Source organism: Dipodomys spectabilis, unplaced genomic scaffold (assembly GCF_019054845.1).
Source record: "Dipodomys spectabilis isolate Male_0828 unplaced genomic scaffold, ASM1905484v1 ptg000075l, whole genome shotgun sequence".
In the NCBI taxonomy this organism is placed as follows: domain Eukaryota; kingdom Metazoa; phylum Chordata; class Mammalia; order Rodentia; family Heteromyidae; genus Dipodomys; species Dipodomys spectabilis.
Window position 1 is genome coordinate 934,178 of NW_024870752.1, and position 26,438 is coordinate 960,615.

The following is a 26,438-nucleotide window of genomic DNA, read 5'->3' on the forward strand; positions in this document are numbered from 1 at the left end:
TCAAATACTGCCTATTTTCCAATACCACTGCTAATGTTTAGCCTTATTCTTTCTGAACCAAGGGCAGCATCTTTTAAATATCTGCTTTTTAAGCAAGCAAAAAGTTTATCTTCGGTTGCCTTTAAACTCTTAGATCTAATCATCACTTCCTTTCACAGTGTCTTCAGGATAAAGTAAATCCTTAACTACTTATATTTCCCTATGATTTGAATATGTATCCATTAGTGTACAAGCCATCCTGAACTATGTTGAGTCTCTTGAAAGAAGTACTCTCTTCACTAAACTAGTTCATTGCAAAAATGTGTTTTTCTCCCTTCTTTCGATGGATTTATGCTTATCCTTGAAAACTCAGCACATATAACCTCACCTTTAGAAACCCTTCCCCTGGGAACTGGAAATATGGCTCTTGTAGTAGAATTCCTGTCCAGCAAGTTTGAGGCTCTGAGTTCAACCCCCAGTACCATCAAATTAAGAGAGATATCCATCCCTGACCTTCGTTCCCTTAAAATAAGAGTCCATCTGACATTTTTCTCACATTAGCCTCTGCTTGCTTCTATTATAGCATCCATGATTTTCTTTTACTATTATCTGGTTATCTGCTTCTTATTAGGCTGTGGCTTATGATCACTAGCCCCAGATACATGCAGTCAATTTTCCTTATTCATGGTAGTTTTAGTCTATAAAACAGCCACAAATGTTAAATTAGCAAATAATGGAACCATTGCTCCTAAGGGAAATACAGTGCTGGGTTCTTGCAAGCCTCTAGTTATATTTCTATCAATTGATCAATAAATAATCATTTTTATGTGTTTCTGTTTAAGGGCTCCTTATTTAATATATATTGTTGATTCATTACTATTGAGCTTAGGGCCAGTGGTACTATAACTCATGCCTGAACAACGCTTATCTAATGCATGTATATTCTCTGTAAGATATTCCATAGCCTTCTTACACATGGGGACCATAGAATGTACTTCAGCACTACACTTGGGAACCATTTTAAACAGTGAAACCATAAATAAAATGCACAAAAAAAATGTAAGAAAATAGTACTAAATAGATGAAAAGAGAACTTTTCACCAATAGAGGTGAAAAAAGAAGTCAGAGCATCCCCTTGCTCACTCTTATCTGGGAATACGCACATCAGGTAACTTAAAATTGCCACCTCTCCGTTCATGTCCACAAATGTCCACTGCAAAACTTCTGTAATCATTAATTTGGGAGTTACAAATAATTTTTGTAAATAGCAAAGTCATAAATACAGAATTTGCTATAACCAGGGTCTTACTAGATAGCCTTGGCTGATGTTAAATTGTAATCTTTCCTCTCTCTTGAATGTTCAGATTACATGCAGGTATCACAATGCCTGGACCTACTATGTGTGTGAATGTTTGTGTGTATTTCTATGTGGTATCCTGGGGCTTGACCTAGGCCTGGGTAATATCCCTGATTTTGTTGTTGTTGGTTTTGCTCAAGGGTAGCACTCTACTATTTAGCCACAGCTCCACTTCTGGATTTTTGGTAGTTTATAGATGTGAGCCACTGACAAATGAAATCCTGTCAGGTTCATGAACTTTTCTCTTACTGCTGAGGGTGATAGCAATCCCTTCCTACTCTAAATCCACAGACAGTTTTTATTAATATTCCACAGCTAGTCATTGTTCCTTCCCAGCATACTTCTCTTCATTTCTCTTGGAAAATAATCATATAAAAGCTTGTAGAGGGGCTGGGAAAGTGGCTCAGTGGTAGAGCGCTTGCCTTGCATACGTGAGGCCCTGGGTTAGATTCCTCAGCACCACATACAGCAAGAAAAAAGCCGGAAGTGGCCCTGTGGCTCAAGTGATAGAGCGCTAGTCTTGAGCTGAAAGAGCTGAGGGATAGCGCCCAGGCCCAGAGTTCAGGCCCCACAAGCGGACCCAAAAAAAAAAAAAAAAAAAGTATGTAGAGACATATATACATATATTGCATATCCATTACATTTATACGTGCACATACAGATTCTTGTACAAACTCTACTAATTAAGAGCATTTACCAATTATAAAGCTCAGTTTCCAGAAGTGAGGAAATACAATTTTACTAAAAGTTATTTGTCCTTGAAATGATTTCATATGTACAGTGTCAGAATTTAAAATGCAGCAATGGACGAATGAAGCATGCTTTATTGTTGAAACTAGAAGGAAAGATTATTACGTTTTTGGATATGTTTGAAATTTCCAGAATTTTTTATATTATTTAAGATAGACTCAGAAAAGAAAATAATCTCTGGAAAGTCCTAGTTGTCTGGCGATTCCATCAGAACAGACACTTTGCTTATCTTGTTTGAAACTGTCTGCATTGCCCAGAGAATTCCAGAGCATAGTGTAAGCTCTCTCTATATATCAAATGATAAACATTGAAGAATAAAACTTAGAAGCTGGGTGAGAGTCTTGACAGCTCAGACTGAGGATTTAGTCCTGGTGCATAATTCAAATGGCACCCATTGTCTTTCATAAAGATAAAACCTCAAAAAACAGCCATGCCTAGGAGAGAGCATATTTATATACTTCTTCCTGAAGATTCCATGAGAAATAAGTATTTACATGCTTTTATACATGTGATTCCTGCAGAGCTGCTTGTAGGGACTAAGTTACAAATTCATTCCATCTTTTCCTACAAATATTTCTCATAGAAATGCCTCCATGCTTTAAACCAAAATCAGAAGAAAGAAATGAGTACAATATATCTTATCCTCATCTTCCTTCATTGGAATGGAGGAGGGATAAATATTCTTTTGAAAAAGGTTCACCTTTGCAAGTTATTTTTGGTACCTTAGTGTGTTCCAAAGGTGATACTGTAGAAATTAAGCTAAAGCTGTTGGAATTCAAGACCACACCTTAGGGGCTTGAATGTGCCAAATAGCAAACACCTTAGAATAACAGGCATCTGGCACAAACACCTTTTTAAGACCCTGTAAAGTTTTTAAGCTTTTCTGTTTAATTCTATGGTGACCAGCAATGTTTGGCTGCTAAACACTAACGTGTGCAAGATCTTGGTGAGTTGAGGGCTGGGAAGATGGCTCAGTGGTAGAGTGCTTGCCTTGCATGCCTGAGGCCCTGGGTTCGATTCCTCAGCACCACATAAGCAAAAAAGAAAAAAGACGGAAGTGGCGCTGTGGCTCAAGTGGTAGAGCGCTAGCCTTGAGCTGAAGAGCTGAGGGACAGTGCCCAGGCCCAGAGTTCAGACTCCACAACCGGACCCCCAAAAAAAAAAGATCTTGGTGAGTTGAAAGCAACAAGTAAAATGTCTCATTTTTTACATTAATTGTGCATTGAAATAATATTTTTGATATATCAGATTGCATAGACTAATGTGTTCATGAAATTGGTTTCTCTTGGACTTTGTTTTGTATTTTTAAAAAGTTTTAAATTACCAGTCATCAGCTAGAAAACAGATTATATCTGTGGCTCACATACTGTTTTTTTATCAGATTGTTTTTCTAAAATGTCAGGACTTTTTCCTTTTAGGGAATAAAATGAGATCAATATACTAATGGTATAAATCCCAGTCCTCAAAGCCAGTTGTAACTTTAACAATGTTGTTCACGTCTTCATTTAATTTTTTTGTTTAATCCCACAATTTTCATTGACCCTTAGTCTCTTTTCCATCTTTCCCCTCACCATTGCTCTGGATACTCTATAATTGCTTTCTTAAATCATGGAGCCTCACAATTCCATTTGGGGTCTTTAACTATATCCCTAGCCCATCTTCATCTATTTCTATCATTTCAGCTACATACATGTTTATGATTCTAAATTATACATATATGTACTTCCTATACCCCTTTCATTAAGTTTATTCTTGCAAGCCTAAATGCCTACTTATTGGAATGACTTTCAAAAATTTCAAATCATTATTTACTGTTATCTTCACTAATCTTCTTTTCCTGTAATAATTCACAGAAAGTCACTATCATACAACAGTTTAAGTGAAAAATTCAGGTACTGTCCTCCTTCAACTTCTGTTCAATCTTATTGTCATTGAACTTAGATTAATATTGCCCATTGATTATATTACCTATTTAAAACTCTTCAGAAGTGGCACTTGAGCTGAAGAGCTGAGGGACAGCAACCAGGCTCAGAGTTCAAGCCCCACGACTGACCAGAAAAAAAAAAATGCTTCATTGGGAGGATAATAGAAAAGGTAGGTTATTTGAATATATGAGAATAAATCAATGAAATATGTTGAAATTGTTTTAAGAAGGGGAAAAAGGAGAGGGAGTGAGATTGATTGCTAAACATGCATGGAAATGTCATGATGAAATCCTCCCATGTATAATGAAAAATAACAATTTCATTGGTTTCTCATTTTTCAGAGTAAGATAGAAATGTATCAGTAATGCCAAATGGAAATAGGTGTATTTTATGGTAATAAAGCACTGTACTTAGTGCTGTTTATTCTGCTTATCCTCACAACTTAGCATTACCATTTTTCAGATAAAATGATTGAGGAAATTTCCTGGGTATATACTAACACAAAGTGAACTCACAGCAGTAACAGTAAGGATCACATCCTTAACAACATGCTTAGAGTAAATGACACCTACCTAACTGTTCAGCTTCATTTCTCCCTGTCCATATATCATACTATAAAATGTTACCAAACCAGAGAATTTGCAGATCTACCAACACTAGTAGGATACACTGAAGAAATTGGAGCCTGAATATATTTTGTACACAATCAAGGATTTTTATTTATACTTAAAGATATAAACTTTAGCAAGAACTTATTTTAGTATAGCAGGATAAAGTAGGGAGGAATGAATGACAGGAACCTTTTTTTTTTTTTACTTATTACTCAGAAAATGGGAGTTAAAGATTCCAGAGATAAGGACTTTAAGACATATCCAACCACATTTAAAAAAAAGACTTTTTTGTATGTATTTTATATTTAGCCTTTTATTTTGAACTTCAAATGTGACAGTACTGTAATATTTTAGTGCATGGGGCCTACCGAATCTAGTTCTACAAATAAATTTGAACAATTGCATTCTGTTTAGAACATTTACCATACATAATCCTATTCTTAACACTTTAGGGCTTTTCATAAAAATCACTTTCCAAGATGACTTCCCTAATCTGGGTAAAAAATGTAGGGTATATATTCTACTATATATTATATTATATATTTTACAGGCTCACTCCTGTAATCCTAACTACTCAGGAGGCTGAGATCTGAAAATCGCATTTTGAAGCCAGCCTAGTCAGAAAAATCTACGAGACTCTTATCTCCAATTAACCACTCAAAAACTGGAAGTGAGACTGACTCAAAGTGGTAGAGCACTACTCTTGATTAAAAAGAGCTCAGAGACAGTATCTAGGCCCTGAGTTCAAGCCCCACAACTGCAAAAAAACAAAGTTACATTATGATATATTGTCAATATTAATCCTACATATGAAAGGTTTAGGTCCCTTTATAGCAAAAGTTTTTTGTCATACACTTTTATTTTCAAAATCTAACATGATAGAATAAAAAGAATAAACAAGTGGAAAATAAAACAAAATAGATATTTAAAAGCCATGATTTTTAAGACATTCTTAATGAACTTAGATACTTTTTTAAAAAAAACTGTAGAGTTCTATATGTTAATGAGAAGATGGGATATTCACCACTTACATACAAATCAGTGATCTGAAAATCATAAGGAAATAAGTTTGAAATTTTGTAAAGTACATTGTTCTAAATTATTAAAAGTAAAACTGTAGACACTCAGAATTATACAAATCATTGCTTAACTATTCAATATTATATTATTTGTATTTGTCCTAACTCTACTATATATGCTTTGAATTTTATCACTAAAATGGTAACATGAATGCAGCATAGATTCTATGATTTCAGAAATTTGAAAGTTATAATAAAATTTAAAACTAAATTATTGTGCCTATTGTGAAGCATGCAGAAAAAAAATTCTGATGCTGTATTCAGAGATCTACCAAATGGTTTAGCTATATATTGAGTAAAACTTGAACATTTTATTGAGTTCCCAGTTCTTTCCATGTTAGTAGCTTCTTTGTATGATTTAACATTTTTAAAATTAGGGAAAAGAAAATTTAATTTCTTTTTAAAATTTTTATTGTTATTATAAAGGTGATGTAAAAATGGGTTACAGTTATGTAAGTCAGCTTTTTGACAATGAAACATTTTGTCTTTAATGTTGGCAATTAATGACAATAACCATGTGCCAGTTTCCAAGTAAAATCAGAATATATTTGGATATGCTACTACAGAACCAGCAGAGGGCGCTCATACTTCTTGTTTTGTTTTTTTAACCAAAATCTGTTGTCAAAGCCACTGGATTCCAAAATATATTGTTATTATTTAAATAATGAATGTATTGGTAGGCAAAAGGATATCATACTGTGGGTTTAAAAATAAATTTGTTACAATATATAAAAAAAGATTGCAAATATTCATTTAAAGGCTGAGCATATATGATAAAATACTTGCTTAGCACGTACCAGAACACTTGGATCCCATCATGACACACACACACACACACACACACACACACACACACACACACACACACACACACACACACACACACACACACACACACACACACACACACACACACACAGCAACATTTAATGTTCCAGGAGCCTATACCCAATTTCTTTATAGTTTTATTTTTCATCTTTTGCTATTCTCCTTTCAAGTGTTGATCTCTTAGGCCTGATTCTGGTTACTATTTATTAAGGTAGTTTTTATTATCTCAAATGAATAACAAATGATTATTATAATCAATGAAAGGAATTGAGTTTAGTGAAATACAATTAACGATAATGGCCTGAAATGGAGCATTGATAGTAAGAATAGAGAGAAGGCAAATACCTGCAAGCTCATATTGACAAAGCTTTAACATTCTGAACAACTATGAGTTTACCAATTCAAAATATCATCATTTGGGTGGAAGTAGCCAACATTATTAAATACTTCTCTCTTCAGATGGGTAAATGAAACAACAATTGAATTATCCAATTTTATTTTGATATTTTCTCATTTTAGGAAATAGGCTTGGCATGCTGTCTTCAAGCAATACATTCATATTTCATATATCTATCCAAAATAAAGCTTTTCATGAAGGGTCCCTGAGGTTTAATTGCAGAGATGTATTACATCAACTAGGAAGTTTGTTAGTTACTACCTATTGAGACCTGGCCAACAACTGCTTGAACACCTAAGGGTTTATTTTTTACATAAAAGGAATTCAGAAGCAGGTGGTCCACATGGTATGGGGGTTCCAAAAAGAATCCAAGTTTTTCTGTCATAGTTTTCTTCATACTTAGCTTTCCTTTTCAAGGTCAAAAGATGGCTATGGGGTTGCAAACGTGTTCATTTTAAGCAAGAATAATAAAATGGGCAGGAAACAGACTTATCCAAATTTTCTATTAATAAAAACTTTCTAACAAATCTGATCCTGTAACTTCTGCCTGTATCTTTTTGGCCAGTACTTAGTTACATGGATGTAGCTATGTATACAAGATAATGAGAAGGTGCATTTTTAAAACTTTGACACTGATCCTGAATGAAATAGAGATGGTGTCACTAAGAATGAAGATGAAAATGGATATAATATAAGCAACCAGCTGTCTCTGCCACATCCACCAAAGGAGTCAGAACTGTCTCGGAGAAATATGAAAACAGACCAAAAGAATTTAAGAAAAGGAAATAACGAACTTTAAGTATCTTTCTACAGGCATACCCAATTTCAATGGTTAAATGATCATCGGAGATGCTGCTTTTCACCTCTAAATTCTGATTTCATTTGAGTTGGAATTGCTCTTTCCTCATCATAGCAAGATATCTACTATAAAGACTAAGCTAAATTTCTTCTAGTGAAGCTGTTGCAGTGGAAAGACATCTTAGGAATTTTATTATGAACCATGAGAGGGTCTTTGGTACACCTGTTTCTGAGCCACTCATTGTGGATACACCACAGGCTGCTTCTATTGGTTAGATCTGCATCATGGGTTGTATCTGTCTAAATCCACCTAATTACGTCCATCTAATTAAATCATATGATTTGGGGGAGGAATTTCCTAAAGAAAACTTCTCGAACATGCCATAAGAATGATGTTCAGGGCTGGGAAGGTAGCTCAGTGGTAGAGCACTTGCCTTGCCTGCATGAGGCCCTGGGTTCGATTCCTCAGCACCACATAAGTAGAAAATTAAAAAAGCCGGAAGTGGTGCTATGGCTCAAGTGGTAGCATGCTAGCCTTGAGTTGAAGAGCTGAGGGACAGCACCCAGGCCCAGAGTTCAGGCTCCACAACCAGACCCCCTCCCAAAAAAAGAATGATGTTCAGATACCAGGCCGACAAAAACAGTATGTTTGGTACAGATGTTAAAGCCTTGGAAGAGAAAACTTAAGCAAAATATAGAAAATTTAAAATTTGATAAATGTTTTTCATGATATTGTGTTCAATAACGTTCACCAATTCAGTATTTGGAGTGAGAAAATATACAATAAACTAATTATGCTTTGAGCTTCATCAAAAGCATTTGTAGTTCTTAAACACCACCCAAAATATCAAGAAGAGGATTTGCATCCACAAACTATTTATAGGGATATTTATTTGTGGTAACTAATACCTAAGTCGTGGAGATACCAAGAGATGCACAATCATAAATTTCTCCTTTCAACACTGTAATATAAGCTCTGTGAAAAAGATTATGAAGAGAACAGAGCATGGAACAGTGATGTGGTTCCCCCCACACAAGGTCATGAATCAGCAGCCAACCAAAGCTGCTGACTCCCAAAATATATGACTCATTCTTTTCCATATTTCCATAATGTATTTTTAGATTGTCATAATGATTGGGGTTTGGGGCATATTTTTGTAGGTGATTGGCAGAAAATGAAAATGGCCATATGTTTAAAACTCAGCATCATCTGCCCTAGGAAGATAACAAAAGAGAAAAATACAAATTCTCAAATGAAGAGGAAGTGGAACATAGCAAAGTATCTATGGAGGAAATTTACCAGCTAAAAATAATGAAAAATGTGGTGAAAGTTTGAGTGTCAGAACTTTCAGTGTTCAGCATGACCATAAGTACACATACAGCTAAGTAGGTTTTGTTTTGTTTTAACATAAATTTGTATATTTTCTTCCAAAGAAGGGCTATCTGAACATTATACCATCATTTAAGGATTCCTTAAAATTATAAATACATAAGGGAAGGCTACAGGAGCATATGTGTCTGCTCCTTTATGTACCAAATCATTTTGAGGGCCTTACTCCATACTTCCTATTAGAGATAAATCTCATCAGGCTTCTGAACTTTTTATATTATGGATCCCTTTGACTGATAAAATACAGATTTTCATTTACAAATATTTGGAATATATAACATTTAGATTTACAAATAAAGCCAATTATGTCAAAAGTAATAACACTCAAATAACAATATATGTGCTCTCCTCTCTTCTCCTCTTCTCTCTGGCACTGCCCTCCCCCTCCTCTTTCAACTCTCCTCTCTCGTCATCCTTTCCATCTTCCCTCTTCCCTCTCCCCTTTTCCTTATCCCCTTCTGTTTCTCTTCTTAAGGGGAGTATACTGGGGTTTGAATCTAGAGTTTGTTCATAATGGACAAAAATTCTACCACTTATTCATGTCCCCAGACCTTTTGTTTTGTTTTGTTTTTAATTATTGTTATTATAAAGGTGATGTACAGAAGGGTTACAGTTTCATAAGTCGGATGTGTACCACTGTGCCTTTGAACCCCTAGACACTGCTAGATCTATGAGTTCTACCCAGCACTGTAGCTTATCTAAGGAAGGGCCACCATACCCACTTCAGCAATGTCGTGTCCAGGAATTAAGCTTCAAAGTCTTCATTAATTTGTGTTAATTAAGGTGTGATTGAAACAAACTCCTCATCATGGAACTTATACTCTACCTCAAGAGACACCAGCTTCCTACAAGGTTGTGTGAAGGCCAAACAAAGTAAGGCTTCAAGAACAGTGGAAAACATGTAAAATGGCAGAAGATAAAGCAGAAAATGGAGCCAGATCTGGGACAACCTAAGTTCTTTTCTATAGACTATTTCACCATCTGTTTCTGAGATAAAGATCAGAGTCCTCATGTGGCTTCATGTGAAGCATCACAGGGAACAATAGCACATCTACTCCTCCATCTTTGACAAACCTGAGAATAATAGTGCTTGGTGTACGGCTTAGCAGGATCTGGTGGTGCACAAAGGACATCAGCTGGTAGCTAAAGATGAGTTAGCAGCCCCTAGTTTTACTCTTCTGACACATCCTAATCTCCCATCTTCTCCAAGGACTAGAGATGTGACATGACCAGATTTTCAAAAGACAAAAAGTGAGAGGAGGAGGATCGAGAAGGCAGTGTGAAGGTGGAGAGGCCACGGGAAGGTAGTGCTGTAATGGTCCAGGCTAGAAGTTCAGGTCAGTGGCTGGGAGATGAAATCAGAGTAAAAGCTGCAAAGATATTTGGAGGTTACAGTGTTTTAAGTCTTGGTGACAGGAAGAGTGGGAAAAGGAGAGATACAAGAAAAAAAATAGACTTAAAATATTGGCCGTTCAAAATAAAAGTTGGTCAGAAAAATGGTGATGGGTGCTGGACAGCACAGATTTTTACATTCCTGTGTGAAACTATAGTTTTTTTTTAAATATGAATATGAATGGCAAATTTTGACCTAGCAAAGTCAGGTCATACAAAACATTTTAGGTGCTGGTGGCTTTAATCCTAGCTACACAGGAGACTGAGATCTGAGGATCATGGTTTGAAGCCGGCCTAGGCAGAAAAGTCCACAAGACTTCAATAAACTCCAATAATCTCAGAAAATCCCAGAGGTGGTGCTGTGGTTCAAAAGTTAGTGTACTAGCCTTGAAGAAAAAACAAAACAAAAATCTGAAGGACAGGGTTCAAGCACTGGATAAAAAAGAAAATTGTTTATAATCTAAATTCTCAAAAATGTATTATCGTGAAGGTAGTTGGAGTTTCAATAGTTAGCTTAACAGGAAATGGATAGGTTCCCTGAAGGAACATTGTTATATCAAGAAAAACTATTTTAGGCTATTTGGGCTACTAAAACAAATGAGCATATGCTGAATAATTTAGTAATACAAATGTATTGTCCATAGTTCTGGAGGCTGACAGTAAAAACTCATATGGACATAGGATCAAGTATGAGTATATTCCATCTTTAATGTCAGTATGGCAGAGAGGGGGCGGGGACAGACAGTGACAGAATCAGATACAGAGACAGAACCCAAAAGAAAACTCATATTTTTCAAAGGCACTAATTTCATTTGGGTAAGTTCTACCTACATGGTCTAATTACCTCATGCCTCATATCCTAATATTATCACATTAGGGTTTAGGATTTCAGAACAATAATTTGGGAAGGGGGTATAAATATGCAGTGTACAATAAATTTCCAAATCTAGGCTATAATTTAAAATTTTCTTATAATTTTAATATGAGGCTATATGGCCTCTCATTTGGAGGCCAAGAATTGTACTCTAGCCAGTTTCAGTGGATGTCTGTGGACAGGGCAGCTGAGGCCTAATACAAAATATTCTGAGAGAGTAATGAGCATGATTATTACTTTGTGTTATCTGCAACAACTTCCCTGTGATATTAATATCAACATTATGATCTCAAAGTAATCTATGAACGTCACAAATATTACTACCTGAAGGACTTTGTAAGTTTCAGTTTGATGTTATTGAAAATAAGGATGTAATTTTTTTTTAATCATTCAAGTTCAAGGACTCACAGGACCTTTCATGCACCCGTTAGGAACTGCTTAAGCTAAATTATGAGCTAACATTTTAGCTATTTGCAATAACCAGAGAATCCTAAAGACAGCATAAATACACCTATCAAGCTAATATTAAGTGAAAACATCAATTTCTGGTTGGTCCATTCTGAAGACTTGAAAATAGAATCTTGCTTCTCTTTCAAGATTCATCCTCATAAAATGTGGTCTAAATACTTGGTGCTGTTTTGAAAAATAACAATAAGACATCTCTTTTCTCTCCACCATGTCTAGGCACTATTCCAGCCTGGAGGGGATTTTTGCCTCATCACTTGCAGTAGGAAGAAACTGATCTCTTTATTATTTGTTATGTCTAGTTTGGGGCTTTCTTTGCTTTTCTATTCTCATCTTTTTTTACATTGATTTCTTTGTAAGATAAGTTTATACAGTTAGCTGTCCTTCAGCAGTTAATATTTCCTATTATAAAAAATACCTAACAAAATAATGTATCAGTTCTTTGCCTTCTCTGAAAGAAGGAGTAGTAGAGATAAGGTTTCTGCTATCAATATACTAATCAAAAGAATTACTTTTGAGAGTAAACAGGAATTAAGATATAATGAAATTTATACCTGCTGAAAGTCAGATTTATGATTTAATTCAAGTAATATCAAATTGGGTACTTCTAGGATTGTATTTGTGTCAAATGAATAGTAATTATTTATATGATTTGTAAGGTATTTCTTACCTCCAAGCATTGAATAAGCCATGACTTATCTAGTCAGTCTTACCTAGTCAGTCTTGATGTCTGACCCCTTGTACCTGACTGGCTTGCTCATGCACTACTTCATTAGGTGTTTGCTGTTAAAAATTTAAAGCTGTCCCCATCTCAGGAGAATTTCTCTCTTTAACAAAACAGAAATCTGGCTCAGCCTAACACTGTGGGTCACAGGTACTATCCAATAATTGACTGACAGGCCAGAAGAGTTGACCTCTTTTTTCCCAGGGAAACCAGTTTTCCACTGCACTAGATTGAACATAGTACTTAAATGAGATTACAACACTCCTAAGTGTCCTCTGCCTCTTTTATCTTTCCTAGAAAACACATCAACTCAGGCTCTGCTTCTATGCAATAGAATTTGATAAATACTATCTTATAGTAGGCATTCAATAAATCTTTGTGAACTGAATGAATACAAAATATAAACACAGCCCAAGAAGGTTTTCCATAGTTTTCAGCACTAACTTTGTATTTGGAATCAATCTTTCTTTCTCTCTTTCTTTCTTTTTTACCAGTTGTGGGGCTTGAACTTGGCCTGGGCACTGTCCTTCAGCTCTTCAGCTCAAGGCTACCACTCTACCACTTGGGCCACAGCGCCACTTCCAGCTTTTTGTGCTTATGTGGTGCTGAGGAATCGAACCCAGGACCTCATGCATGCAAGGTAAGCACTCTACCACTGAGCCACCTTCCCAGCACATTTCTTCCTTTCTTTCTTTTTTTCTTTCTTTTTTTTTCTTTCTTTCTTTCTTCCTTCCTTCCTTCCTTCCTTCCTTTTCTTTCCTTCTTTCTTTCTTTCCTTCTCTTTCTTTTTCTTCCTTCTTTCCTTCCTTTTTTATTCTTTCCTTCTTTCTTTCCTCCCTTTCTTTCTTTCTTTTCTTCTTTCTTTCTTTCTTTCTTTCTTACCAATCTTGAGGCTTTAACTCAGGGCCTGGGCACTGTCCCTGAGCTTCTTTTGCTCATGACTAGAACTCTGCCATTTGAGCCACAGTGCCATTTCTGGCTTTTTTTTTGTTTACATGGTACTGAAGAATCAAACCCAAGGCTTCATGCATGCTAGGCAAGCACTCTACCATTGAGTCTCATTCCTATCCCTGTATTGGGAATATTTCTTAATAAATACTATGTGTATCTGTAAGTCTGTCTTTATCCCTTTCTGATAAACATTAATTTTTCCAGAAGAAGCCTCTTCAAAATGCTTATTTAATGTTTAGCAGAGGACAGACTAATCCTAACCACTAACCCAAGTGTTAAAGTAATAAACTCAGTATTTAGGGGGGGAAAAAAGGAAGGCTGACAGCTCATATTCCAGGGCTCAATACTTTTGATTAATTATTTACTTCTAAGGTGATGAGGTGTATTATAAACTTAATAGTAATACTGTATTAAGAATTCACAAGAAGACAGTAGTAAGTGTTCAAATGTGAGAGTAACTTTCAATTATTCAGTGATAGAGATGAATAATAAAGATGAGTACATCAAAACAGATTATACATTTTGTACCAGCCAACAAAGATCAGACCAAATTCTGATTTATAAACATTTCTTCCTTTAACTAATAGCCTAGGTATTTTTTTGAAGTGGAAAAGCCATTAGGAAAATTTTAGAACTTTTTACTAGAAAGAAATAACCCCTGTTTTCACTGTATTTGAATCTAGTGCTCTGCATCTTGTATATACATTTTTCTAATTTGGGGAGGGGAAGGAAATAACAAAATGCTGAAATAAGGATACAGGTTGACCCATTGTAACAATGAGATGTACAAGACACTATGTTGAAAATGAACTTTACAACTTTGTGTGGGAGGGAGGAGTTGGGGAGGTGGGGAGGGAAGGGATGGTAGGGGGAAAACAAAGGCAGAGATAAGTGCTCAACAGGAAATGTACTCATTACCTTACTCATGTAACTGTAACCCTTCTGCACAGTATTTTTACAATAAAAAACATATAAAAAGTAATTGTGAAAATTCTAAATAAATTAAAGATATATATCTTCTTCATAATACCAAGCACTCATATTTTTCAACATGTGTTGACAAAAAAGGTTGAAAACTTGCCTTTGATTGTGTTGGCTGTAGTGACAGAGTAACACAGGTCACTTCCTTGCTTTAACTCCATCTGGTCTTTTCTCTGTGTCTATGTTCTTCCCCCAATCTCTTTTTGTAAGAACCTAAGCTATATTGGATTAAGAGTCTCCCATATGACTGTCTCTTATCTTAATTGTATTTTAAAAGCTCAATGTTAGCTATGCTGCTGGTTTACCAATAATCCCAACCTTGCCTTGCCAGGTTAAGGCAGAAAGCAACAAAAAACAACAAAGGCCTTATCTCTGCAGTAACATTTTATGTGAACTCACTGAGGATTACTGCTTCAGCATATGAATTTTAGAAGCAGACACAATTCAGCGAATAACACTCTTTTATATTGGTTTTATAATGTTGATAGTTATTGTTTATATTCTAAAAAGAAAACAAAGATAAATACTCAAGTGATTTTAGAATTGTATATATAAATAATTCTTTTTCTAGTCTTTTGTTTGGAAAACTGTGTATACTAATAAAACTTGAGTAGATGTTATAAGCTACAATAACAGACCATCTGGGTAGTAATAGATATTTATTAATGAAGCTAATGAAATATATTTAGCTTCCATTTCCCCAAATTTTCATATAAATAGAATATACAATTTTCCCATGAAATAAATTTGGATTTTTTTCACTGATATCCCTTTATAAAAGGGAACACCCAGTGTCTGAACCAAGTATTTTGAATAGAAATACATCATTTTGGCACGTTTTATAAATAAGATAATTATATTACCTTCTGAGGTTGTTTTTCTTAAAACAACTTTTCTCCATTGAAACTATATTTAAAGTCATTTCACTTAAATGAGAAACTTTTGCTTTATAAATAGTGAAAAGAAAAAAGGTAGAACAAACTGTACGTTGTAGTATTGGCATTCTTTTTAACCAAAAATATAAGACTCACAAAGATTAATGTTCTAGGAAAATAGGAAGAAGAGAATGATCACCATCTTCTTCTTCCTTCTTCTCTTCTCCTCCTTTCCCTCTACCCCCTCTTTGATTGGCTATTTTTTGTTTGTTTGTTTGCTTGTTTGTTTTTGTTGGTCATGGGCCTGAATTCTGGGCCTGGGCACTGTCCCTCAGCTCTTCAGCTCAAGGCTAGTGCTCTACCCCTGAGCCACAGCGCCACTTCCAGCTTTTTCTGCTTACATGGTGCTGAGGAATGGAACCCAAGGCCTCATGCATGCAAGGCAAGCACTCTACCACTGAGCCACCTTCCCAGCCCTGGTTGGCTTTCTTGATCAGCTCACATTCTACTACTTGGGAAATGCCTCCAGCCTGGATTTTTGCTGGTTATTAGAACATGGTATTTTGTGGTCTTTTCTCCCTTAGCTGGATTCAAATCTAGATCCTCTGGCTCTTAGCCTCCTGAGTAGCTGGGATTTTAGCTACTCACAACAAGCTAGATTGTCTTCTTTGTGTATTATGTATGACAATATGTGATTCCACATCATCTACTAGAAAAAGTCTCTATATAAATTTTGCAAAATATGACTATTACTATAATAAATATATATATATATATATATATATCTACGATATTGGGCTGGAGCTGTTCACCTTAGAGTGTAATTTTAGACCTTTTATAGACACTCTTTATGAGGTTGAAGAAGTTCCTATGTGTTCTAGTTCATTGAAGTTTTATCATGAACAGATGTTGAATTTTGTCAGGTTTTTTACAATAATTAGTAATCATTACACGTTGCTCTTTTTTAAATGTTAGTATAAAGAATCATATTAATTGAAACAGCCCTGTATTCCTGGGATAACCATTTTATGCTTGACATGTATTTTTCTTTTTATATATTGTTGGATCTTATTTGTTAATATTTTGTTAAGAACTTTTGTGTCTCAAAGAGATTATACAGAATTATAGGTATTTCTTTGAAAATGTTGGTAGAATTCCCTAATGAAATAATCTAGAATTTTTTTTCCAGAAGATTTTCAAACTATGAATTTCAGTCTCTTAAGTAGTTTTGGGACTATTCCAGTTATCTATTTCAATTTAAATGATTTTTGGTAGTTGTGGATTTTAAGGAATTTCTTTTCATCAAGCATGCAAAAGGGTTATTAAGCTTTTGTGCATAGAGTTATTTCTAACATTCTCTTATCATTCACTTACTGTCTGTCTGGTCTGTAATGATACACCCTCTTTCATTTGTGATAAAAGTTTGTCCTTTATCTCTATTTTGCCAAGTTTATTAATTTTACTTACCCTGAATCATCACCTCTTTGTCCCATTAACTTTCAATGTTACTGACTTTTAAAATGTTATTCGTTCAAACTCTGCTCTTTATTCTTCCCTTCCTTCCTCCTCTTCTTTCTCTTCCTCCTCCTTCTCTCCTTCCTCCTCTTCCTCCTCTTTTCTTGGGTTTATTTTCCACTTTTTTAGTTTAATGTTAAATTAGAAACTTATGTTATTGATCTGAAACGCTACTTTCTTTCTAACACAAATATTTAATGTTACAGATATCCTGGTAAGCACCACTTTAGTTTCTGTCCCCCAGCTTTAAATATTGCCATATATTAAACTTATTAGTCATTTGTCTGTCACACTTCATTAACATTACTCCCAGTGTGTCAGTGTACTTTGACTTTGTTGATGGTGTGCTTTTATTTAATATAGTTTCATTTTAATATAGTCAAATTAATCATTCTATTATTGTCTCTGGATTTTGAGTCATGATTAGAAATCTTTCATTGTACTAAGATTAAGATAATATTCACCCATTTTTCCTTCTAAGGTTCCTAATCCATTTAGAGTTCATTTTTGTGTATGGCATAAGATAGTGATCTACATTTATCTTCTTTCAAATAGTTCTATACTTGTCCCAGACCATTGACTTTTAACTAGCCTTTACTTTTTTGAAATGTCATCTTCATTATATGCTAAATTCATATATATGTAATTAGGTCAGATTGTTGACATTCTGTTTTATTTCACTGGTCTACTTGTCTATTCGTGCACAAGCACTATATAGTCTTAATTATAGATAATTTTATGTATTGGGTTTTAAAATTGAGAAGAGCTATTTCCTCTTGGGAGTTTCCCCTTTTTAATGTTTACCTGGCTAGTCCTACATTTGCTTTTTTTTTTCCTTTTCTTTCCTTTTCTTTTTTTGGTCAGTTGTGGGGCTTGAACTCTGGGCCTGGGCACTGTCCCTCAGCTCTTCAGCTCAAGGGCTAGCACTCTACCGCTTGAGCCACAGCACCACTTCCAGTTTTCTGGTGGTTTATTGGAGATAGGAGTTTCATGGACTTTCCTGCCTAGGCTGGCTTTGAACTGTGATCCTCAGAACTCAGCCTCCTGAGTAGCTAGTATTACAGGTGTGAGCCACCAGCGCCCAGCTTGCATTTTTTTTTTCTATGAGAACTTTAACATTAACTTGCCTGAGTACATAGTAGTATATTAGGATCTGTATTGTAAGGTTTAATCTTGCTAAATTAAGTCCAAAATTTGTTTGCTAAACATTTGAACATTTGAGTCTAATTCAGTTGATTTTATCCCTTTTAAGTTTATATAATTCAGACTTGAAGGGTGCCTCAACCTCGTTTCATCAGCCTATCATGTATCACAGGGTGAAACATTAGTTGGACAAGTAGACTCTTTTGCATCCAAACAAAGTATTCCTTATCAGGCAACAGTGAATATTTTGGAAATAAATATTCAATCATTTTCTAATGTAACTAATATTTCCCTCAATGTTCCATAAATGTGTCATGATCTTCCTTATCTAATCTGACACTGCAGATCTAACCTATTTTCATTATCTGCTCTGAAAACAGTAAGTCATCTCTTTTTTAAAAAAGTGTGAGAAGGGGCTGGGAAGGTGGCTCAGTGGTAGAGCGCTTGCCTTGCATGCCTGAGGCCCTGGATTTGATTCCTCAGCACCACATAAGCAAAAAGAAAAAAGCCAGAAGTGGTGCTGTGGCTCAAGTGGTAGAGCGCTAGCCTTGACCTGAAGAGCTGAGGAACAGCGCCCAAGCCCAGAGTTCAGGCCCCACACCGGACCCCCCCCCCCCCAAAAAAAAAAGTGTGAGAAACTAAAAATCCAATAGTAGCCCACCTAATCAAATAGTTATGGCTTACTGAAAACATAATTATGATGCTAGTTTGCTGGAGGGTATTGGAGGTATAGGATTCCATCTTACAAAATACTGTATATAATTTGAATTAAAAATGTGGTATTTACCATTTTCCTTATATTATCAAGTAGTGGAATCAAGGAATACTGTTGGGAGTATCTTCTTTAACTATATTCATAATAGCTCCCATTCTGACTTTTTACTACTCATCTTGGAAATTTTGAACTCTGTGAAATTGGAGGCCTTAGGTCCCAGGAGAAAATGCTTCCAAAAAAAAAACCCAAACAAACAAAATGACTCTATGTAATTAAAGTAAGATTTCCACTTGAATATTAAGCTCTTATGCCATAAAATCAACAGGTATTTAAAAAAATGATTCCATTCTTTGGTATACAATAGTTATCAGCCATCTGGTATGCCAGTTACCAAGGGGAAGTTGAATTTCCACTACACATGGAAGCAAGAAGTGTGATGAACTTAGATAATTCTTTGTAAGGCCTCTTAGTAATTACATGCATAATTTCTTTTTTTTGCCAGTCCTGGGCTTGAACTCAGAGCTGGGCACTGTCCCTGAGCTTCTTTTACTCAAGGGTAGCACTCTACCACTTGAGCCACAGCACCACTTCTGGCTTTTTCTATTTATGTGGTACTGAGGAATTGAACCCAGGGCTTCATGCATGCTGGGCAGGCCCTCTACCACTAAACCACATTCCTAGCCATTACATGCATAATTTTATGAAAACTTTAACCCTCCTGCAAAAAATTAATAAAAATTTAAAAAGAAATTAGTACAAAAAAGACAAGATTATTGAGAATACAGATCTTCCAGTAATTATGTTTTGGATTATTCCATCAATAAAGGGCCCCAGCCAGCTCAGTTTCCTAAGAACAATATAGAAAAAATATTGCTTAGAAAAAAAAAGTGGTCAGATGTGTCAGATAATGCTTATGGCCAACTACAGAACCACAGTGGTCATTTGCATGTTTTCTATTGCTTATTATGTTCATACATTTATTTGTTTAAATTGATTATTTTCTCTCCTCTCTTGTATATTATTTTATATAGAAAATGTATAAAGTTTACACCTACAATGTAGCCTTTTCCCCCAAATATTTCTTTATTGAGATTAAGTGACTACATAAATTTTACAATACTGTGGCATAGTTATATTTAGCTAACGACACAAACACCTTTTAATCTTCACAATGATAGTCATCATTATCTTAATCTACATAGCTTGTAAACTCTATGATCTTTAACAATAAAACTTTCTTACACTTACTTTGCTTAGTATCAGCTGTTCCCTCTTTCTCTTTCATTTCCTCCCATCACCACCCTTGAGCTGTTTAGTTCATTTCCATGAATGTTCAATGCAGCTGATGGGCCCCTCTGTTGTATTTTTTCACTCGCTTTCCACTGATTCTGTGCTCTGCTCCCATCTTCCCTCAGATGTGCACCTGTATACATCATATATGAGGTAAAGAATACAGAGTCATCTAAAAATGATAAGACTAAGAAGAGTCCCTTCATTTCTCTATCTTTGGGGTTCTTTTCAGTATGCATATTATTTTATATAAAAATGAACAGGTACTTGGATTTTACAATTTGGTGCTTTTCTCATGAGACTATCCTTTTGGTCTCACTGTATATGGGTAACTTGAGACCTGTTCACTTTGTCATATCTCATTGTGTTTTAAATCTAACATCCGCAATGCGTATCAGGGAGAACATGTGCATTTGTCTCTTTGATCTTGGCTTACCTTGCTCAACATGATTTGTTCGAATCCATTTCCCTGCAGATACCATTATTTTATCATTTCTAATGGCTGTGTAAAATTCCATTGTATACAGGTACCACAGTTTTTGGATCCATTCATTTGTAGTGGGGCATCTGGGTTGTTTTCATATCTTAGCTATGGTGAACAGTGGAACATGGAAGTGCAGGTGACCTTGTTGTATCCTGGTTCCTTTTGCTCATGGTACATGTCTAGGAGTTGTATGGCTCGGTCATAGGGTATGTCTATATTTAGTTTTCTGAGGAACCTTCAGATTGCTTTCCAAAATGGTTGTATTAGTTTATCAGCAGTGCAGTACTGTTACTTTTCCTCCATCCCCACCAGCATTTGTCTTGTCTGAATTTAGACTATAGGCCATTCTGACTGGGGTAAGGTGGTATCTCAGGGATGTTTTTATTTGCATTTCTTTTATGGCCAGTGACGATGAACATTTCCTCATGGCTTATTTTGCCATTTTAACCTCTTCTAAGATGTCTCTCTTTAGCTCCCTTTCCCATTTAGTGATTGGTTTGTTAGATTTGGGAGGGATTAGTTTCTTGAGCTTCCTGTATATAATGGATATTAGGCCTTTCTCTGATATATTGCTAGTAAATATCTTTTCCCAATATTGGTTGGCTGTCTTTCTAATTTGGTAGTTATGTCTTTAGCTGTGCAGAAACTTTTTATTTTAAGGTAGTCCCATTTGTCGAGTTTCTCTCCAATTTGTTATGACCCTGGGACTCTGTTCAGGAAGTTCCTGCCTCTGCCTATAAGTTCTAGTGTTTCTCCTACTCCATCCAGCAGTAGTTTCAGAGTTTCACGTTTGATGTTGAGGTCTTTAATCCATTTTGAGTTGATGTTAGTGCATGGTGACAGGCTGGGATCCACTTTTAGTTTTCTGCATGTCGCTGCCCAGTTTACCCAGCACTAATAGTTGTATGTCTTTGGCTACTTTGTCAAATATCATCTAACTGTAAGTATGTGGTTTTATTTCTGGATCTTCTAATCTATTCCATTGATCTTCAGGTTTATTTCTGTGCCTATACCAAGCTGTTTTTGTTTTTATGGCTCTATAATTGAGCTTGAAATCTGGTATTGTGATACTTCCTGCATTTTTTTTTTTTTTTAGCCTAGAATTGTTTTGGCTATTCTAGGTCTTTTGTTGTTCCATAAGAATTTTTGGATTGTTTTTCTCTATTTCAGTAATGAACATCATTGGGGAATTGTGTTGAATTTGTATATCATTTTTGGCAATATGGCCATTTTCACAATATTGACTCTACCCATACATGAACATAGAAGGTCTTTCCATTTCCTGGTATCCTCTTTTATTTCTTTCTTTAGAAAGAAATTCCAGAACTGTATTGAAGAGGAATGGAGAGAGTGGGCATCCTTGCCTTGTTCCTGATTTTAGGGGAATTGGTTTTAGTTTTTCCCCATTTAGTATGATGTTGGCTATTGGTCTATTGTATATGGCTTTTATTGCTTTAAAGAATGTTCCTTCTATTCCTGTTTTGACATGAATGGGTGTTGGTGTTGTATTTTGTCAAAAGCCTTTTCTGCATCAATAGCAATAATAATGTATTTCTTGACCTTGGCTCTTTTGATGTGATAAATTACATTTTTTGATGTATGTATGTTAAACCAGCCTTGCATCTGTGGGATGAAGCCTACTTGGTCATAATGAATGATTTTTTTATATTTGTTTCTGGATTTTGTTGGCTAAAATTTTGTTGCAGAGTTTTGCATCTGTATTCATCAGAGAGATTGGTCTGTAGTTCTTTCTTTTACTGAATCTTTACCTGGTTTGGGGATGAGTGTGGTATTGGCTTAATAGAATGAGTTTGGGATTGCTCCCTCTGCTTCTATTTCATGGAAGAGCTTGAGGAGTATAGGTATTAGTCCCTCTTTAAAGGTCTTATAGAATTCTGTGGTGAATCACTCTGGGCCTGGGCTTTTCCTTATTAGAAGACTTCTGGTTGCTTCCTCTATCTCAGAGTATGTTATTTGTTTATTTGTTTAAACCAATTTTGCATATTTTCTAATGCTTATTATGTGTATACATTTATTTGTATAAACTGATTATTTTATGTCCTCTCTTGCATATTTTTATAGAAGTTTAGAGTTTACACTTACAATGTAGTTTTATATCATAGCCTTTAGTAGAACTATGATGGAATTTCAATACAGTATCTATAGTAACAACAGGATTTTTTTATCTCTTCATTTTAGGAAGATGATAAGAACTTCTTCATTGTGAAAAGACATCTGTATCTTGGGAGGGGAGCTTGAGTTGTTTTGTTCTTTCATGGGTTTAAACATGTGCACAAAGATATAAATGAATGCTGATAAGTACCGCTCAATTATGTTTATTGTCTTCTAAGCTCAAAATGCATCATTCTTTACCCTGCTTTGTGATACTGCAGCTGAATCCTGTAACCAGATCACACTCATCTATTGGGGAGTGTTAGAATTGGGAACTTACAAGAAGACAGTTCCCTTCCAGACTTCATTGGGAGGGAGTGTTAGTGTTTGAACTCAGGGCCTGGAACTTTGTTAATGGGTATGAGTCTACCACTTGAGTCATAATTTTGCTACTTGATTGGAATTAGAGTCTTTCCCTACTGACTTGGCTTTATACTGCATTCCTAAATACCCTGAGTAGTTAGGATTACAGGTGTGAGCCACAAACACCGGTCTCTAGAGTATATTCTTCATGTACTATTATTCAGAGTGTATCAACAGCCAGCTGCTGATCCTCTTAATACTATCACATCTATCATTATGTTTCATCATATGAATTTTGAGATAACACAATTGGACCATAACACACTGTGAGCAGGAAATCATTTTTTAAAGCAAATAATTTGCCCTTTACTTACTAAATTTATAAAGATAGGAAAAGGTCTAAATCAGATTGAATTTTAATTTATTGTGTACTTCTTGTTCTCTAAGCTCCTGTCCCCAAGAAGAGGATGTACTGTGGAACTTGATGTTATCTATCATAAAATATACAAAAGGGGCCCTCATGCTTGAATTAATGACAAGGTTTTGAGAAGTACTGTTGTAAATAATTGCCTCAAGACATCAAAGGGAGCTGGAATGAAAATTGTTGATGGTTCATACATTTTATCAGTTGGTACAAATGAATCAGTGGTAAATCACCTGTGTTTTCTCTTTTTAGATCTTTTATTTTCAGAGCTATAAAAAGCTCATTGTAATTCTTTGTGGTTAGGAAAAAAATGACATTTTTTTCTCTGGAAGGTCTTTTTTTTTTTTTTAAAGTGATGATTAACACCTGAAGTGTAAATACAATGCAAAGGTTATGGCTATAGCTTTCTAACTTTTTAAAAAAGATTTATTTAATATACACCAAAGAGATAAAAATGTTCCATGCTGGAACTAGAAGATCTTGAAATATTCTTCATAAGCCAATTTAGAATTCTCCCTAGGACATCTGTAGAATGGTCTCTTATTTTACCTGATTTTTAGATTATGTTCATTTTTCCTTCTGTTCTGAATCTTATAGCCCCTTAAGCATATGCAAGTTCTATCTTGTCCATTTTGTAATACTCTGTCCATCTGAGATTCATCTAACATACAGCCTTTTTGGAGAATTCTTCTTAGATGTGTTTCTCCCTGCTAGAATAACTAGTATAAAACTCTGCATACCACAATGGTCATGAAACTACTCAGGTTAGCAGACTTCACTGACATGTTCTTAGCAAGTTATTATTTAATTGTGGGGTGTTATCTTTGCTGATATTAATTTCATGATTGTCCACCAAAAGGTTAATCTCCTTAGGGAAAACATGAGACTAGTATAGGAAATTAGAAGTATCCTCTTTCTGTGCCAGCATGCCAATGACTCATTTCAGACCATGAAGTTCATGACTGTGCCATGTAGATAGTACCTGTTAAGGCCAGAATTGTAGCAGTTCTTCTTTATTTAGACCTGAAAACTCTCTTGACCATTACATTACTTTTCCTTATTTATTGATTATGGTCTCATTTTTTTTCCCTTTCTGTCCTGATGATTGATACTGTTCTAGTACTAACCTAAGAATCCCATCCGCCCACACATATCCAGTTTGAATAAGCTATATTTCCAGCACCATAGTGTAGTGTGATAAAATAGTGTCATGGAACTTGACTGCACAATATCCAAAGTGAGCACTCTGATGTATATATACTTATTGAATTATCTCTAGTGATACAATATCAGCAAAAAAAATAGTATGAAACTAATGTGACCCTATTGCATTGAACTAACCCCTCTTGTGTATATTTGGAGTGGTACTGGTTATGTTACTATCTTGGAAGAATTAAGGAAAGTGTTACTCAAATCATTTTTCCCATATTTTGTGGCTTCAACTGAGAATGTGGCATCTTAGTGCAATCAGAAAATATGTGTTTGGCTGCGCCATTATCTAATTATCCCCTCAAATTATATCTTGACCCCTAATCAACATAGTAATAATATTAGGTAATTGGCCTTTGAGAAGTAATTTGACCATGAGACTCTTATGACTATAATTAACCTAAATAAGAGACCTAAGAAAGCTACCTTGATCATTCCCATGAGAGGATGCAGCTAGAAGCATCATTTGTGAGCCCTCACCAGAAACTGAATCTAATGGTCCCTGTATCTTGAACTTTCCAGCCTCTAGAATGGTGAGAAATTTCTATTGTTTCTAAATTACTCAGCTTAAGGTACCTTGTTATAGTAGCCCAAAGGCATTAACATAGATGAGGTGATTGTTTTAAAATATACAATTTTTAAATTTAGGAAATATCATTTAACTTAAAATTTACTTTTCTGAACATTAGGTTATGCCCACTCTTTCTCTCCAGGCCTACTGCAAACTCTAAAATGATAAAAATTCAAGATTTTTAATGCTTTCTTTCCTACATGATTTCCTACTGGTCTCACTTTTATACTTTATGGTCCAACAAAACTGGAATACTTAGATTCTCTACTCTAGTTGACTCCAGACCTAGGGATAGAAGTTAAATATATATATAAGAAATGTATCTTCCATAAGTCATCTGTATATGTCTCCAACTTATAGGAGGTAACTCATAAAACACTGTTAAGTAATTTTTCATTTCTGGAAGGTTTATTTAATTACAATAAGTTTTAAACTATAACAATAAAAAAGAAGCAAATATTTCAGAGCCAAGATTTTTTTTTAATTGCTTATCATCCAATCACACAAAGATTGGATACATTTACTTCATGCATTGACCAATGTATCTGATTCAGGAAAGGTATCATATGTAAAGCTATGAATAAACAGATCTTGAGTGAGAATTCAAGAACTGTAGCTCTGTAATTTATTTTAGACAATTACTGAAAAAATTATTGTGAAATATAATCTTGAGTGTCTCATAGGAAATAAGATCTACTTGCACTATTTTTTTCCCAAGTGCAAAGAAAATATTTTATCTGGGAGCCAGAACTGAGAGTCAGCTCTATATAAATGGCCTGCAAAACAAATTTATTGATTTAAACATAATTTTAGCACGTTAAGTAAATCGAAAGGCCTACAAGAGAAGTTATCCAAAAAAATCAAAATAGAGGTGACTATTCCTTTAAAGTTCAGTAAAGGAAAGAATGGGTCACAAACCACCTCAGCAAAGCTGAAACTTGGGGTAATTCCCCAGAACTTTGTGAGTGAGGGGGAGCTGGAGGCAGAGGGTGTTGGTACTGGGCAAAAAAAGCAACTATCAACAACAGAGCCTGGCACAGGGCAGTTGATTCTTCCACAGACAGGAAGTGGTTCAGCCACTGGAAAAAACAGGTAAGAGCTGAAGCTAGGCTGCCAGTCTCCTTATCTTCCATGGAGAATTGGATGTTTTCTCCCTTATTCTCCCTTATTCTTCTTAAATGATACTCTAGAACTCCTTGTTCTACAAAGTCATGTAATTCTTCCTACATAAAAGTG

The 26,438-nt window shown here is 35.2% G+C and overlaps 1 protein-coding gene across 11 annotated transcripts in view; it reads right to left on the reverse strand.

Moving 5' to 3' along the window:
• The window catches only part of Rbm26 (RNA binding motif protein 26), a 78,961-nt gene extending 72,342 nt beyond the window's left edge, over positions 1-6,619 (reverse strand). For 6 of the 11 annotated variants that reach the window (XR_006147838.1, XR_006147835.1, XR_006147834.1 and 3 more), the window contains exon 1: positions 6,592-6,610. The gene's annotated coding sequence lies outside the window, so the exon portion shown is untranslated. Of the gene's footprint in view, positions 1-6,591 lie in introns of all 11 variants that reach the window. The other 5 variants (XR_006147831.1, XR_006147832.1, XR_006147828.1 and 2 more) reach the window with 2 other exon arrangements.
• Positions 6,620-26,438: the final 19,819 nt, after the last annotated feature.